Source organism: Manacus candei, unplaced genomic scaffold (genome assembly GCF_025592945.1).
Source record: "Manacus candei isolate 608988 ecotype Guabito, Panama unplaced genomic scaffold, ASM2559294v1 h1tg000052l, whole genome shotgun sequence".
NCBI classification, from domain to species: Eukaryota; Metazoa; Chordata; class Aves; order Passeriformes; family Pipridae; genus Manacus; species Manacus candei.
In genome coordinates, this window is record NW_026138100.1 from 2,451,456 (window position 1) to 2,468,953 (window position 17,498).

At 42.1% G+C, this 17,498-nt stretch overlaps 1 long non-coding RNA gene across 1 annotated transcript; it reads right to left on the reverse strand.

Moving 5' to 3' along the window:
* Positions 1 to 709: 709 nt before the first annotated feature.
* On the reverse strand, positions 710 to 16,487 carry LOC127477355 (uncharacterized). The gene is made up of 3 exons (XR_007906933.1): positions 15,311 to 16,487; positions 9,812 to 10,003; positions 710 to 3,087 (listed from the first exon to the last, which is right to left on the reverse strand). It is a non-coding gene; the product is annotated as an uncharacterized LOC127477355 (long non-coding RNA).
* Between the last annotated feature and the right edge of the window lie 1,011 nt (positions 16,488 to 17,498).

Consider the following 17,498-nt stretch of genomic DNA (forward strand, 5'->3'; position numbering starts at 1 on the left):
CAGAGTTCCTTTTTATTCTGTGCATTTGAGCTCCATGGAGATAATATAATTCTAGATCTATTGTGTTTCTCGGACTCTTCTCAACTGGGAAATACCCCTTTGAGGGAAGTTCAAGTGAAAATATGGATGCATTTGCATTCTAGCTTCATGGGAGCAGAGAGACAGGAAGTCACACAGAGACATAAGGCCCCTGAATAATAGGACAGGGCTTGTGGGCTGGCAGACCCCGGAAGCAATACCATTAGAGTACTTCTCCAGATGTGGACAGCTGACAAACTTTAATGATGAAGGCTGCATCCAGGCCAGTTATGATGAACTAATTAAATATCTTGCTCCATTTAATAAAGGAAGTATGGAAGAATCCAGAGCTGTCTATAAATCACCTACCCAGTGCCCTGCCAAGCTTCTACAGTGGCAGGAAAGGTGAGCAAAAGAAAAGACAATAGGGCAAAACTAAAGGACTAAGACTAATGGAAGTTTCTGTGCTAGGAAAGAATGGGTGTTGTCACCCCATCTTAATGAAAACCAAAATTCTATAGAAACTCTAAAGCTACAGGACCAGAATCAGAGCAAAAAAGTTAGAACACCATAAAAAGTAAGCATAAACACTGCTGCTTAGAGCTGAACAAATTTTTAAATAAGTAATTGATTCTCTCTGTCTCGACTTTATATGCTTAATTTATCATTCAGTTGCTGTAACTTCATTTATTTTTTTTCCCTTTCCTTGTTATAAGGTAGCAATAAAACAAGAAGTTGGAACTGAGTTCTTGATATTAAGAAAAGATATGATTACTGTCTGAGACTAACTCTGGGCTTGGGCTGCCTCCACCTCTTCTGCTGCAGTAGTAATGCATGCTCCCTTGAGAGGACAGATTTAGTCACTGAGCGCAGCCTCTTCTTCAGAAGAAGAAAATGTAAAGAGACAGCAGTTTCTAGCAATAAAATAAAACCTAAAACAACATAAAACATTTCTCTCCCACTGATTTATTTCTCCTTCATTTCAGCTTTTCTTGAAATGTACAACCCATGCCCATCAATGAGATTTTGAGCTGTTCATGATTATTTGTAGTGCTTGAGAAAAAAGCTGATTTTGCATATATATGTTAACAAAAGAAAATACATTTTCACCTTTTTACTTCACTCCAAAAATCTACCTGAAACATGCTGAGAAACTAGAAATACATTCTTAAAGATTAATCTCATTTGAAGACATTGAAACACTGGTGAGGAATAAAATTCTACAAAACCATATTACTTTATGGTAAAATTGTGAATGCAATGTACTGGAATGAGTAATTGAACTCCCCACATTGCACTGTGATTTCTCCCTTCCCCTATATGTGCATGGGTGTTTGTATTTTTGTACAGACGGGCAGCAATAGAAAGCTACTGTAAAAGGATGTTTTAGTGAAGTCTTTCAATTTATTGTTAACAATTTTTTGAGATGCACATACATTTTCCTCATTGCCAAGCATCCTCTTTCAAAGATATCTTCCCAGTCCTACAATCTGAAGGTTAGAGTGTCTTTTGCATATCACTTAACCATTCTGATTGCTTCCTATTCCTTAACAGAAACATAGATAAGCAACTATTTTGTGAAACTGTATTTTGAACATCTGAAGTAATTTCTGGGGCTAGTCCCAAAGTATACTGGAAGCATGAATTAATCCTCTGTGGTCTAGAAATCATAAATGGAAATGCTGGAGAAGTCTTCTGTTCACCAATAATGCAGCTCACAACAGAGAAACTATCTTTTCTTGAGCCTACTGTGAAATAAAAGGTACTTATGTTGCTATGTTCATAACATCAGTGATGCCCAAAGCGAAGAGATTACAAATATTTTACAGAGTTCTTATCACCAAATATGTACTCACAAGGATACAGAAAGGCAGAAGTTCACATAAGAGCTACAGAAGATGGTCATAGCACTCTATTTACCAGTTTGTTATCTGTTTGTTGCAATAACCTCTCAGAAAGTACAGATTATTGTTCTACACCAAGTTTCCTTTACTTTTTTTTCTAGAGCAGGCTGGATTTTTCTTAGGATGTCACTTTACAATCTTGATATTTAACTTTGCAAATGAAATGAATTGCTGAAAACCATCTTACACAAACCACGAGTCGTCAAAGATTTTGCAAAAAAAAATAGTCCCTGTGGAGATCAAAACTAATTGGCATATGCAGTGGTTGAAATCTTGTCTCCATAATGATTCTATGATAAAAAAATGCCCTCCCGGATTTAGCATATTCCAGGTGGGATTCAGGGACACATCATGTGTACTGGTTGTGTGTAGCCAAGATACCTTCCCAACTCAATATGGGTCTTTCCTGTGAAAGTCTGTGATACTGGAGAAGACAGTAACCAAAGCTACCATTTTTGCTTCACAGGAGGAACGAACTTAATGAAGATAACTGGTTGCAGAAGTATCAATAAATCAATTTGTTGCACACATTTGTTTCACTGTAAGACCAGGGTCTGACACCCTTCAGGCTCAATGAACATTTTTGGATGCCTGTGTCAGGTTGAATAGCTCCAACACTTGCCATTCTTCCAAGAGTCTCTCTTTAAACTGCTGCAGTCCTTCAGCTCTTGTGCTGCTGTTTGTTTCCTGGTCAGGCATAGTCTTTTAACAACACTTAAGTATTTTACTGAGATGTGGTTTATCTTGAGTTGTTTTCCTTCAAACTGATTTTAGTGTTATCCTCTGTTAAGCTAGAGCTATGTTTTCATATTAATACAGAATGCAGATTCCTTTACTGTGTAACTATATTTTGGCATCCCATGTCAGGAAGGTACATGTAAGTAAATTCCAAAGCTGCACAGCCTGGAATATCTCTAGGAGGAAAGAAAATATATTTATTTAGGAACATAGAAATAATCTCTATTATTTACGTGCCAGTTAAACTGACACTGGTGCTGTCATTTTCGTCAGATAGGTCTCATTCAACTATGGCAAGAAATTAGTCTCTGTCATCACCTCAGTCACAAGGAATGCCACCAGGCTCCAAGGGACCTCCATCCCTGTGCTCCAGGTAATGCAACTGTATCCAACAGTTTTCATTCTTGATGATTTCTTGTGTCTCTTGCTGGAAAAGGGTGAAAATTAATGTGTTTCAGTGGTGGATGTAATTAGCCTGATCTGTCTGAAGCACATGATGACTTTCGTTTGTTTTAAGTGTTGCTGTAAACATGCAAGCAGAGCAACGGTGTACAATGAATATAGAAAATAATCAAATCATCTGGTTTTGATGAAAGTGTGCAAAACTCTAAAGTACACTTAAAAAACATGAATCAAAAGTTTATTGAAAATATAAAGCAGCTTGTCCTCAGCAAATTTATGATTTACATCAGATTAAATGCACCATAACACACTTGGGTCAGTTTAAGAGAGTTGGGTTTGAATATCTGGAATAATATGTAAGGTGTAGAAAAAAATGTGCATTTGCAGCAAATCTGCTCTGATGGAACAGCAGCAATAATGAGGTCTCATATCTTTGAGCTCCTGGTGGCATGAGAAGGATCCCAGGGGCTTAAAGATCAGCTGACAGATGGCCCATTTTCCAAGACAGGTAACATGCATGCCTCTGAAAATTTCACTTGAGTATGCTGATATTTATTTCAGGGGGCAAATCCTCCCCAAGCCAGATATCTCCTAAGGCTGCTGAGAAACTACATTCATTGCTATGTTCATTTGTAGGGGGCTTTAGCTTTTAGAGCAAGAGTAGCCTGTAAATACCCCAGGGAAGGGACTTTGTCCTGTACCCTGAACCAATTATAAAGGAGATTTTTTTATGGACATAGGAGTACAAGAATCACCACGCTGACTCAGATCTCTCTGCTCCAATGACCCATCTCAGATGGTGGTCATTACCAGACAGCTCAAAGGAAGGTGTAAAAGCTGAAGGACTGCATAGTTAAGACTGGATTAAAACAGGAATGGAGGTCTAACTCACTCTGTAAAGCTGTTATGATCTCTGTGATAACTCTGGATAGTTTAGTTTCAATGCTAAACTGATAAATTCTTGGCATCAGAGACTTACAGAAGTGAAAGGCTTCCACTAGATAATTACTGCTTACATGACACCATTCCCCCATTGGCTTTGAATTTCTCACCTTTGAACTTCGCTGCATGTCATTTTGTTCTTGCGTCACGATATGGGGAGAACAGAAATTCCTGACCTACTTTTCCTATTCTATTCATCATTTTGTATCGTATTATCCTCTCCCCTCTTATTTGTCTAATTACTTAATTAAGAACTCCTCCATCTACTCAGTTTCTCATCAGCTACTTAGAACCACAGCACTTGTTTTTTCTGGTGACTAAATTATATGCTACAGACAGGAAGAGGAGAAACTGAGGTGCCCACAGCTCCTTGCAGGGGCAGGGAACTGATTGTATGACACAATTTTTTGTCATGTACTCTTCTAATAATATTATGTTGAGTGAAAGTCCTTGTTGGTCCCAGGTCTACAAGATGTCCAGGTCCTATTCTGAGCTGCTACCTCTTCACGAAAGCACAAAGTACTCAATTATATCCTGACAGAACAGACCAGGAAGGGAAGAATTCTGTGCCTTCTTGTATGATTTCATACAGAAGCACCAAATGCAACCGATTCCTGCCAAAATAATGAAGAGACATTGACCATTTGATACAAAATAAGATCTCTCAAAATGCCTTTTTTTTTTTTTAACCCCAAAACAAAGAAAAAACCTATTTGGAAGAAAAGTTTTCACTGTAAGACAAAATGTCTTTCCTGTGTCCAAAACACTTATATAACAGGAATGAAGTAATGACAATGAACTTTTGTCTGTTCAAGATAAAAATCACAAATTGCATGGCTAGAACACCAGTTTTCAGATGGTCCATTCACTGGAGCTTGGCTACTCAGAGTCTTACTGTATTCCCAGTTATGTGGTGTTGAAGCAGAAGTGCTGTGCAGTGAAGATTCAAGGCAGTGCAAGAGAGAACAGAATTGGGCCCTCATGAAATCTTAATGCATTGTGAAGCTTTTCAGCTCACATACATACCCCAGTGAGACTGGGAAAAGCCTAGTTCAAAACTGTCTAGCAGTGAGAGGATATGGTTCAGTTCTGCTGTGATCTAATGAAAGATGAACCAAGCTTCTTAGAAGTCTCATAGGATTTTTACCTCAGTTGTTATAGACAGGTATGTAGTTAGTATACCTAAGCTGAAAAAGAGGGGGGAAGAGAAAGGTCTGGAATTAATTAAATGTCTTCTCTTGGAATAGCCTCATAAAACTTTTGTCTGATTGAAGTCCCTACAAATAAGAAAAAAAAGCCTGCCTACTAAAACACTAAAAATAAAGTTAAACCAAAGATGTTTTAAAGATGGGACCTTGCAAGTGAGAGAATTCCATGAGCTTTTGGCTTAGTGGGCTGACAGCCTTTTCTAAATGGCAAACACTTGAAGGTTCAGGTTTAGGACAGGTTGTTAGTTGCCCAAATTCACTGAGTGCTCCCAGAGGTTGTTTGAGTATGTGGTTAAGGGCTTGCTGCTCAGACGGGCTACAGAGAAACACTCAGAAGACCCTCCATGCTGAGGGTCTTCTGATTTATTTATATGAATAAACCACCAGGCCCAGACTATGCTCTTTAGACACTACTCATTTGTAGGTGGTTCTGCACATTACTCTTTCCTTACAACCACCAAACAAATTAATATTAGCATAGATATGCAAGACTGTTGCTTTTCTTAAAAGCTGAGCATTCAGTGTTTGAGGGCTTTGGGATGTAACCTTAGGAAAGTAGGGTTCAGATCAGAAAGCATTTAAGGAAGGGACAGCCATGAGTCTGGATGATATTGCTGACTGTGAAATACTATACTGACTGTGCAAATACAATAGGATTGAATATCTTGTTTAAGCTGGGGGACACAATGGGAAGGGATTACATCTTAGTTTCTCCATGTAATGACCACATTGTAAAGGGTGGACTGCAGATGAGTTGGGCTTGGGCCAGTGGATGCTGCAGGAACTGCCTACTGATGTGCAGAAGGGATGGGGCATGTTTGACAATCAGTTTTTAGTGCTTTGAAGTTAACCATTACTTGTAGTCACACTGCATATATTTTTGTCAGCAGTGGACAGGTAATGACATACAAGTGTGTCGGGTTTCTCTGTCTCCCATATGCATTATCTTCCCTTTGGTGTGAGTGGGAGTGAACCAGAAGTAGTCATGAGATGAACTAATTTCTTCTATAGGCTTGAACTCAACTTCCTAAATTAATCCAGTATCCAAGTTGCTTTGCCTTCACTGTTACTTTAACTTAATTTGGCTAACTCTGGCTTGGTCACGAAGATAGGAACGCAGCTTCTTCTTAATTGACTGTGACGTGCACAGCTACTCTATTTCTTTTAACCTCAGTTTAGTTGCTTACCAGCTATGAATAGAGGCCTGGTTATTTGATCCTGGCTACTATTATTTTTCCAGCGGCAAAAAGAGAACGACCACATCCAACTTCCCAAGTACCAGTAAAACTGGAAGTCAATTGACTGGATATAGGAATATGCTTTTTTGCAGGCAAATCCTGAGTTAGATCACAATTTATTTATTTATTTTTGTCATCAGCAGTAGCAGATATTGACTGCCAGTCACACTGGCTCCCAACTGGCCTTGAGAAGACCTGGCCTCCAGAGCCATTTCCTTCTTTGAAAGGATGGACATATTCCTACCTGAGAGAACTCTGTGAGTCGAACTGATCACTTGTTTTTTTCTGTGTTGTATAAGGATGGTGCTTGATCAAGTAAGTTTTGTAGAGCTCTGAGTCAGCAAATCCTCAGCAGCTGAGTGTTCTGTAGCAGGACCAGGAACCAAGAGTTAAACATAGCAAGTAGGAAGACAGATATCTCAAGAGATGAGCAGTCATTTCTTCTCTAAAAGTGGCACAGTATCCAAGGGGGGTAACCTAGGAGGGATTTTGTCATGCCTTCACATAAACTGAGCAAGGCGTAGGTATAAAACATCCCCAATGAGAAGCTAAGCAGCATTCTGTGGTGCAAAATGTCACCTCTGGATGAGTGTGACAGTGGCAAGGAGGTATTCAGAGAGAACTGGTTGAAGAGGAGACTGCTCTTCAAGAAGGACTGACCCATCACCATGTGTCCAGCTCTCCATTCTCTGTGATAGTGCTCACAGGAGTAACTGGAAGAGGCTGCTTTAAAACAGCCAGTGAATGCTAAACAATGTGCTTGCTGTTCCAGGATAGCCAGACATCCGCTATTTTCTGGGTAGCTCCATGCCACAGGTCACTTCCCAATTGTCAGTGCTCTCCAGCTGCCCTCATTTCACAGGCTCCTCTATGAAATTGCTCCAATAAGGCAGTAGAACTGCAGATGCCCTTGGCGTTTGGAAGAGACATCTGCAACATTTGATTTTCTTTTGCTTCCTTCTGCTTCCTTGCCCTGTTATCCCTGGATTCTGCCTCTGCCTCTTTCTTAGTTCTGTCCCTGTACCATCCACTTTGGCCAAAATGCTCCAATTGTCTCTGAAAACCCTCTGCTTATATGCTGAACATCTCTGTATGAGCAGACCTCATTATCATGTGGCAAAAGGTCATTTACATATGCAAATCAGGTTAATGAGAACAGAACTGTAAAAGGCTTCATTCCAGAGGCATTTGCATATCTAGCTTTAGAAATATTTGAGTGCTCTGCCCCTAGCTGTGCAACCAGGACACAGAAGCCCTGGCAGTATGTCTTCAGTGGTGATTATATCCGCAGACAGCTGCCATCCTGGTTTGCAACAGCCACTATCCGAGGTACTGGCTCGTTTGAACACAGAGGGTAGTTGTGTAATGTGTGCTTCTGCACCAGACTACTAAGAAGCAGTTAAGCCTTGGCCCTTATTGGGACAACATGTGGGCTTCTGACAGGTAGATATATGCGTTTTAGCATGAAGAATACAATTTCCTACGGTGCTGTCACTAATGCACGCCTGGTGTATGATGAATGAGGAAAACAATGCAGGTACCAGGCACGGCTCTCTAAGAATATACTGTGTGTGACACGGCACCACGCAAAACGCTGACCGTGTTTATTCTCTAACTAACTGGGCCTCCAGCCCCCAGAGTACCCGGAGGGATCTCTTTTGGATGTTTGTAAATTATCCATGAGAGAGCCCAAATTCCCTTCTCTGCCACAGATCCCGGTGCCTCTCTTGGATGGGTTCTGGGCAAGCATGTTAGGTGCCTTCTGGGTGTCTAATTGTGAAGAAAATTTGCACAAAAAGTTCCTTAGAAGAAACATCTTTTGCTGATCCCTTTTTTTTTTCTGCTGGTTTTTTTTCAGGAAGGAATATGAATGCTTTTTCACTGTAAAGCTTTCTCAGGTATTGTTCTCTGCCAGGGACTTCCATGCTTGATTCCAGAGAAAAAAGGCGATTACATCATAATTTCTGAGAAAGGCTACTGATTTTCCCTTTGCTTCTGCCCTGTCCTTCTGACTAAGCTAATCAAGTTTCTGGCACATCCCAGTGACTAATATCAGAAAAGACACACCTTCTTGAAGGAGGTAGTTCTCTGCCTTGACACACTACCTCAACCTACACAGCTGCCAGGCAAATGCCGGGTGGGCAGCTTCAGTGTGTCTGATACAACCCTTACCACCTGGAAACAGAGGGAGGCTCTTACAAGTTCCCCAGAGCAAGTTATGGATGTCCCTGTGCCCTCTATCAGTAGGGAGAGCTCTGCACATCTGGCAGTCAGATAAACACACAGCAACTCAGTGTGCTTGGTACATGGTTTTGGTGATGACCCTGTATGGAATGAGCTGGGATCTTTGCCAACCTCCAAAGTACAGGATCTAAAGTGAACTGCACAATTTATGCCCTCATTTTATCTCTACCTCCACTTATTCTTAGGAACATGCAGGTCATGTAGAATAATTTACCATATTTCAAATAATACTGTTAAATAGTTCAACAGAATATACAGTGCCATATGCTACTGTCCATGTTTTTTCTCTCACTTGGCCTTACACTTCCAACTCTAATGCCTCAGCGTGGGTCAAACTCCACTGCAGTAACTCCTCTGAGTGATTCCTGTATTGCAACACTTTGCCTGTAGCTATTCTCAGCAGCTCTAACATGACAGACAAGATGAATTATCTGTGTCTATAGGAGCAAGAATAGCTCCTACACTTTTGTGGAGGAGGAACCTGGGACCAAGCTGGTTCCTCCTCTCAGCTGATGGCTATCACAGAAGATGCTTTCTGTCAATAGACAGACACTTTGGCATTTGCCTACTTTATGACACATCAGTGGATGGACAACACTATCTAATAAACAAGCTGCTTTTTGCATGGAGTTGGTCTGCGGACTGAAGATGAGATTCTCGCACCTGTAATGAAGCACAAATTTACCAGTGTGCCTGGATGTCTGGATATCCCTTAAGGTCTGTGCATTCACATGCCAGAGGTACAGCTCTGCTGCTGAGCAACCTATCTTATTGATAGCACAGCTGGATGTGGTCATGACTTCATCACTGACAGCTCACAGCTATAAGAATCCCTTCTTGTTTAAGAGCAGTCGGGACTGAGCAGTCAGCATCCCTGCTGTGCCCCTAGATTGTCACCTTTGGAAGCTGATCTCTCAAAAAAGCATTCCATCGTTTCAGAGCAGAACTGTTCTCCTCTGTTCAACGAACTCTGCCACATGGGTTTGCTAAGAGAGGAGAAAAACAAAATGCAAACTGCTAAAGTAAATACCTGTAAGACTAATGAAAGTTGAAGTCAGTTTTCCATGTTTGAATTCTACTTTTCAACTATGGAAATTCAAATTTAAGTAGCTCAAACTTCCCGTCTTGTCTTTGTTGTTTCTGGAGGTGTGTCTTTGTTTCGCTGAATATCCCCTTTCCATTACGTTCACATTTAAAGCTTCTCACACAGAATACAATTTGCCTCCTTGTGTAGCGTGAGATCAGAAGCCAGAGATTCTGTTTAGTAAACGACGGCTTAGGAGGTGTTCTGTTTTACATAAGCAATAGCCTAAAAGCAGCCAAACCAGAAGGGCAAAGAAAATGTAATCATTTCTAGGAAAAGGGAGCAGCCCTCTCATTATCTTTTATTTGTTGGAAATATATGTATGGATTTTTTAAAAGTATTAATAATAAACAGTTTTTCACTCAACCACTTTTCACATGTATATCTTCCACTTTTTGCTTAAAATCCTGCCCTTCCCATCTTAAGAGCACTGAACTGATTTTATTGCCAATTCTGAAAAGTGTTAACAGGAGTAAATCACCCCTCAAATTACTGCTGTTGTTCCCTTGCCCTGAGCCAAATTCACTGCTAAGCACCTCTGACCACATAGCCCATATAAATGTTCATAATAGAGGAAGCGCCTCACATCTGCTTATTCTCACAGAATTAGGAAAAAAAACTTACGAAAACTTATGTCACTGTAGTTTTTGATATATAAAAACATATAGATTTGGTTATAACTTACTTCTTCATACCATATGCTCAATATTCAGCAGAAAAATTAAAGTCAGATATGCAGGTGCCAAAAAAGTGCATAAAATTAAGAAAAAAAAAGAAAAAAAGAAAAGAGGGAAACTAAAGCTGTTTGGCAGTGTCAATTTTCATTGTGCACTACATTGTGGAAGAGCTTTTGAACTCTGGTATGGAGGAGCTTTATTAGAAACCAATTCTCCTCAGACCTCTAGAGGCCTAATCCTATACAAGAGCAAGCCAGGTGCCAAAAAGAAAGAAGGAAACTCATATAGAAGTGTGTTTCTAAGGTATGAGCCACACAGTGAATTGCTACCGATGAGTCTAAAATATTCCTACAAAAAATGAAAGATGTTTCTTACTTTTCTTTCCATCTCCTATATTCATTTCCCCTATTTTATTTTTCACTTGTAACATGTCCCTTGTTTTTGCCACTCTTGTGATACACTGTTCCTTTTCTTCCTTTCCTTTTCTTTTCTTCCTTCATCTTTTGCTCTTCTGACGTCCTCTATTTCTCCTTCCTAATTCTCATCTCACAGTCTATCTCTGTGCCTTATTAACCTCCTTTCCTTGTTCCCTCTTATTTACCTCCTTTCCTTGCTCCCTCTGACTTAGAGTGGCATAAGCTCATGTAAAAGCTTAACAATGTAACTATGAACTTCAGACAAAAAAGTGAAGCAGCAAATTACTTTGTATTATATTAGCTGGAATTAGTAAGTGCTGTTACAGAATTCCAGCTCAATAGAAGTGCCGTCACTTAAGTATCTGGACAGCTGAGAGTTTCATTTCATTTTCAGTGCTGCACTTTGCTCAGTTTTTGCTGAAAGACTGACAAAGCCACCTGGTTGAAAAATGAAATTATTTCAACAACTGTGAAATACTGCATTACATAACGGCCAACATAAAGCCATCATTCTCTGTGTTTACATTGGTACTGATTCTTAACAGCGTGCTGTTAACTCAGCATAAAGGTCTGCTGCTCTAAAACAATTCAGGTACAAGGACAACTCTTTTACAGCCAATCATGCTTTGTCCCTATAAAGAATTATTATATCAATTAAACTGGCATGCAAATTCATGTTCACCCCTCAGCAGCTTAAATTTACATTGTGACCCACAGACTTCTCATATCCCACCACTGAGAATCATAACTCCATGATCACTACACGCACATCCACACTATCCCAAGAATCAATGGCTGCTACAGCCTTATACATATTATCAAATCCAGCTGCTTGTCAATTAACCCAGTACGACATCTACATGAAGGATTTAAATAAGGAGCATCATATTATGCTGTGTGGTCGATAAAGCGAAAATGCAGGCACTGACAAGGCTTACCATTTGGCCTGATACCACGGCATCCGTCTCTCTGAATGGAAGTTATTTATGCTCCCACTGAATTATGGCTTGTATTCAAATATTGGCAAGGATGCAATGTACAAAAAGTGTAACATCTACAGTATGCTGTGGTTGGCTATAGCTCTTGGGGATCTCTTAAAAGGGTAATTTCTCCTTCAGGAGCGTGGCTGTCAGTCCAGGACTTGGGGGTGGATCCTTTTAATCTCAGAAAAAAGGTACTATTGAAAAAATTACAGGAGGAGCAGATGTGTTCTTCAGCACATACAGGTACAGCGGAAAGAACACCTTTCACAGCACTGGCTAAATAGAAGTTCTATTAGAAAGAATCCTGACTTTTATAAAGTGAAATGAGGTTCAGCTTTTTTCTCCATCAGGAAAAGCAAATGAGCTGATGAGAATAATGAAGTGCATCACATTGACAAAGGAGTTGAATCTGGACACTCTAAGAGAACTAAACTCCTTTATAATTTAAAATAACAAAACTGCCCCGAGTACAATGAGATGTCCCACATACAATCAGTATGAGCACACAGAACAACCGTCCTCCCAGTCAACAGCAACTGCACTGTTTTCTCCAGCTGGAAAGACATCTCCTCCTCTTGAGCAAACTGGTGATCTGCAAGTTATGAGTGAGATAAAAGGAAATCTCTCCCACTGAAGAGTTGCAAACAAGTGAGATAAAGTAAGTTTAAAGGGTTCCTGGTATGTTTAGCTCAAATGTTGGGCTCTGTGTCAAATAACTTGTTATTGACTTAACCACGATAGAATGTTTCCATTAAGAAATATTGCAATGGAAACAACTTAATTTAAGACAGAAGTAGTACCTGCGGAACAAACTTGTGGCATGATGCTGCTGCACAAGCCAGTCATGATGCATATTAGAAGAAAGAGAGGCTGTCTAGTGTTTTTCCATTGCTCAACTCAAAAGAAACTCAGAAAAGAAACATGGGTCAAGACCTAAAATTTGGGAACTGAGTATCTACATATGGATTGTAAAAAACACACTATCACTGAATTCAGTATCAGACTGATTACAGACATCAGTGCCCACATCCACTGCCTTCAAGGGATTAGTACCACAGGCTATAGACACACCATCTATAACGCTGCTGCTTCTTTTGAGAAAGCACACAGGATCACTCTTGAGGAGAAAAGACAACGCGGAAAGAATCGTGTCTTGCAGAATGTACCACCTAAGGAGTCTTTCTGCTGTGCCTTTTGCAACCAGACGTTCCTATTGGCCTTTTTAGCCACCAGCGCACTTGTAATAAACGTGGGTAGAGCCCTCCACAAATCTCCATTCGTGAAGCCCAGCCATGATGAAAGATGAACCATAGGCTGTAAGGTTCCATAAAAAGTTTCCTTCTACATCCCTTTCTCCCATAAAATAATATTTCAAACTCTTGATAGTTCACATATGAATGCATGACATAATAAGCCCTATTAAAGCATACAAAGACAACTTTCAAGTCACTCCTGAACACTCAAAATTTGGGAGCTCCCTAAATTTGAGAATTTGGCTTGGTACTGCAGGACAGCAAATCAAAATGTTTGCCTCTGAACTCCCTAGGTCCCCAGGTGTCCAAGGGTGAGGCCTCATAAGAATTGCATATCTTCAGGAAACAGGCAGCATAAAGACCAAAGAGCTTTAACAAGTGAGAACACAACCGAGATTTTGGCTTTATAAAAACTTTGCTGATTTAATAGGAAAGGGCCTGTCTGAAACAGAAGCTAAAATGAACCCTCTTTGCCTCTCCCTTTTGCTCAACTTTTAAATTAAGTTCACAGCATTATACGTAGTCCTCTACTCTTGTTTAAAGCTCAGATGATTTTGTCCATGCTAAGAATGTATTTTATTGAATATTGACTTACATGTTTTGCAACATGCTTATTCCTGGGGTAGATGGAGCCACTGAGAAATGAGGCTGCCATGGAAAACTGGAAGATTCACAAGGACCGTAGGCTGCATCTTTGAAAAGTGTTGCCATGGTTGCAATGGAGCGAACCTACCCCTTCCTCTGGTTCTGCCACAGAACTTGGAGCCCTTGATGAGGTGGATGTTATAACCAGCCAAACAAGGGGGCACAAGGAGTAGGAAACAAGAATATAACTGCAGAGAGATTTGGGAGGTCAATGCATGGGTGCCCCAAACTGTGATGTTAGCAATGCAGCCCCTTGAGAAAGGATGACCTCTCCTCTCAAACCATATGGCAAATATCTTCTGAAAGGTGAAAACTACTTGTAGGACTGTGTGTGTAGGTGGGGGCTGTTAGCCTGACCATGGTAAGGTCAGGAATCAAAACTTAAGAGACAGATCAATGTTCTCATGGTAAAAAGTAGGAAAGGAAAATTTTCTTAATAGGTATGGAACTATACAAAAGTTGTATGATGGAGAACTGTTGACGATGGAGAACTAAGAAAAATCAAAGTAAACCTCTGTAAACAATAATCTCTTCCACTTGGTAGATTCTGTATGAAGATATCTGAGAAAAAAAGGGGCTGAAATACTCCTGAAGATCTCTCCCATAGCAAACTGCGAAAAGCTACAGCATGCTACAAACAGCTAGAGAAAATGGTCTCTCTCCTAGTACAACACAGCCTTCAAGTGAGATACTAACCTGTAAAAATAATAAATTACTTATTTTTACAGAAATCATCCAGACAGAAATATATACTTAGCTACCAAAACTACACTTCCTCAAAGCACCACAAGAATAAATACACACCTTGATTTTGCAGAGAAAACTACCATGACTCTGTGTAAGTGTAAACAGTATAAGCAGCAAGTAATAATGCTTTTTTGTCTCACCTTAAAATATATTGGAGAGATCCGAGCAGAGAAACAAGTACTTGTGTAAGCTGCACAAGTCTTTTTATTCCTGTCTCATATTAAGTATTACCAGGCTATAAAGAATCAGGGACAGAAGTATCAAGAGAGCTAAAATAAAATAATACCAATGACGGTCATAATAATACATTTATGTCTCTTTTCCTTTTGGTTCCAGAGCTGCTACAGCACACAACATAAGTTTCTGCTGCAAATAACAGGACCAGAAACAGACTTTTGTCCTTTTAGGTGAAAGCCAAAATTCTTACTTGAGTTATGGAACTAGAGCTTTATAGAATTTCTACCACAGAACATCAGTATCACAGAACAATCATGAGAGCTGACGATACTGTATTATGGAAAGGACACTTAGGAAACGAGTAAAAATTGTGCACCAGCATAAATCACAGCCACACCTTATTCAAAAAGAGCCACATGATCAATGTCAAAAATGGGTAGAACTCCCAGTAAGATGTGTACTTGTAAATTAGTGGATGAAATTTAATATATAAGGAAATAAACACTGCACAGTGCAGGAGATGGCTCAGGGCAGGGTAGCATCCACACAAAAAACCCATCCCCCATTTCACTGAAATCCTCAAAGAAGTAATGGCGAGTGATAGCCATCGATGGAGAGCTTTTGGCTGGCTCACCTGAAATCACGTTGGCAGAACATACACCAGTCTCAGCTCTGCCGAGCCAACAGGTCAGCTTGTGTAGGATCCCAGCCTGAGCAGGCTCAGGCGAGCTTCATGGCACTTAGGGGAACACATGTGTGCACTTCATAAAGGAGCTCAAGGCTTCAAAGGGCAGGGCAGGCACTGCCTCAGCCCCTGCTCCTGAGTGAAGGTCTGTGGGTTATCAGAAGTGGGGGCCACAGGGTACCATGGCTCTCAGTACTCAGCACCCCCAAAGCAGCATGGCCCCTGCCCAGGGCCAGCCTGTTTGGCTTAAGAAAAGACACTGAGAGGGGACCTCGTTGATGTGTGTATATATCTGCAGGCAGGGTGCCAAGAAGATGGAGCCAGGCTCTTCTTGATGGTGCCAACCACCAGGACAAGAGGCAACGGGCAGAAACTTGACGCACGGGAAGTTCCACCAGATCATGAGGAAGAACTTCTTTACTGTGCCAGTGACCCCGCACTGGAACAGGTTGCACAGAGAGGTTGTGGAGCCTCCCTCACTGAGAGAAGAGATATGTGAATCTCTGTGGAGATATTCAAGTACGTCTGGACACAATCCTGTGCCATGTACTCTGGGATGACCCTTTTTGAGCAGGGAGGTTACACCAGATGACCTGCTGTGGTCCCTTCCAACCTTACTCATTCTGTCATTCTGTGATCCTTTATGCAGCATAAAATTAGATTTCTGTTCCTTTTTACACCTCCGTGGCCATTTGTTCCAAACCGACAAAGCGTTCCTAATTTAGAGATGTTGAAGAGGGGTGAAGCCGCGGGCCGAGGCCTGCCGAGGGGGCGCGGCAGCCCCGTGAGGGGTTCGGCGGGAGAAGCCTCAGCCCCGACCCAGCCGTGACTTTCCGAAGCTGCGGCGGGCGGTGGGAGGATATGTGCCGGCCCTAAACCCACGGAGGAGCGTTCTCCGCTGAAACCTCCGCCTTCCCCTGACGCCACCGAGGCAGCCGGAGGTGCGGCCCCCCGCCCCGCCGCTCCGGGGCGATCCAGGCCGGGTTTCGCGGGCGGTCGGGCCCGGCCGGCGGAGCCGCGCTCCCCGCGGCAGAGCGTTCGCGGCCGGGGCGCGGTGGTGCCTGCGCCGGGCCGCGCTCTGGAGGGGGCAGGGAGCTCCCCGCGGGAGCCGGGAGGGAGGACTGTGTCCTCGGCCCGCGTCCGCCGCGGGAGCGAGCAGCATTCCGAGTTGGAGCCGGCTCGCCGCGCCCTGCCCGGGGCTGTTCCGCCCCTCCCGCCGCTGCTGGCGGCCGCGGGGCTCTCGGGCGCTCGGGCTCTTGGCGGAGCGACCCGGAGCCGGTCCCGGGTCCCGCGGGCTATTCCCGCATATTGTTTCCCTGAGAAGTGCCGGGAGGCGGGGGGTGGGAAGGGGGATCTGTCCGCAGTTGCTCCACGTGCATCAATAGTTGTCAGTAACATCAAACTGACGTCATCCTCGGGTAAAAAGATCTCTCTTTTGTTCTCATTCCCTCCCACCACTTCTCCCCCCCTCTGCCACCCTCCCCCGCCCCCCCGCCCCCCCTCTCGCCTTGAAAATCAAAAGCCAGAACATTTGCAAAAAATAAAAATAATAAGAACTCCTCTCCCCCACGTTAATTGCAATGCAAAGGGAGATGTTGCATTACGGATCCTGCCTGGGCTGTGCTGGGCTCTAATGAATGCGCCGAGCCTTTGATCTGGGTGAGTCAGTTGGGTTCAGTTGTGCCGGAAGGTTAGTTGCACATCCTGGCTGATCTGAAATTCGATCAGCAGAGGGGGCAAAGAAAAAGAAAAGCATTTTAATGGGAATCAATAGAGGATCATAGGGTCCTGGAAGGAAATAGGTGTTGATTAAAGATGCTGTGTGGGTTTTGTTGGCTTTTTCTTTTTTTTTCTTTTTTCTTTTTTTCCCCATGTACACGACTTGTTTAAAAATAAATAAACACCAAACGCAGCCCGGCAGAAACGAGAGAGGGCAGGCTGGAAAACAGCTTTCCCAATCACCCGTGTGTTTGTGTTCCAGGGAGGCAGTCAGCAGACCGAGAGTTTGTGCAATGCTTCAAGCTACAGCGCGCAAATTTAAAGCAGTAGACTCCAAAGGATAACTCCGGTTCTTACTGCACTGCATTTCTGTGCCTGAGCTGTCTACTAGTGCATTATGAAATAAGCCCAAAACATT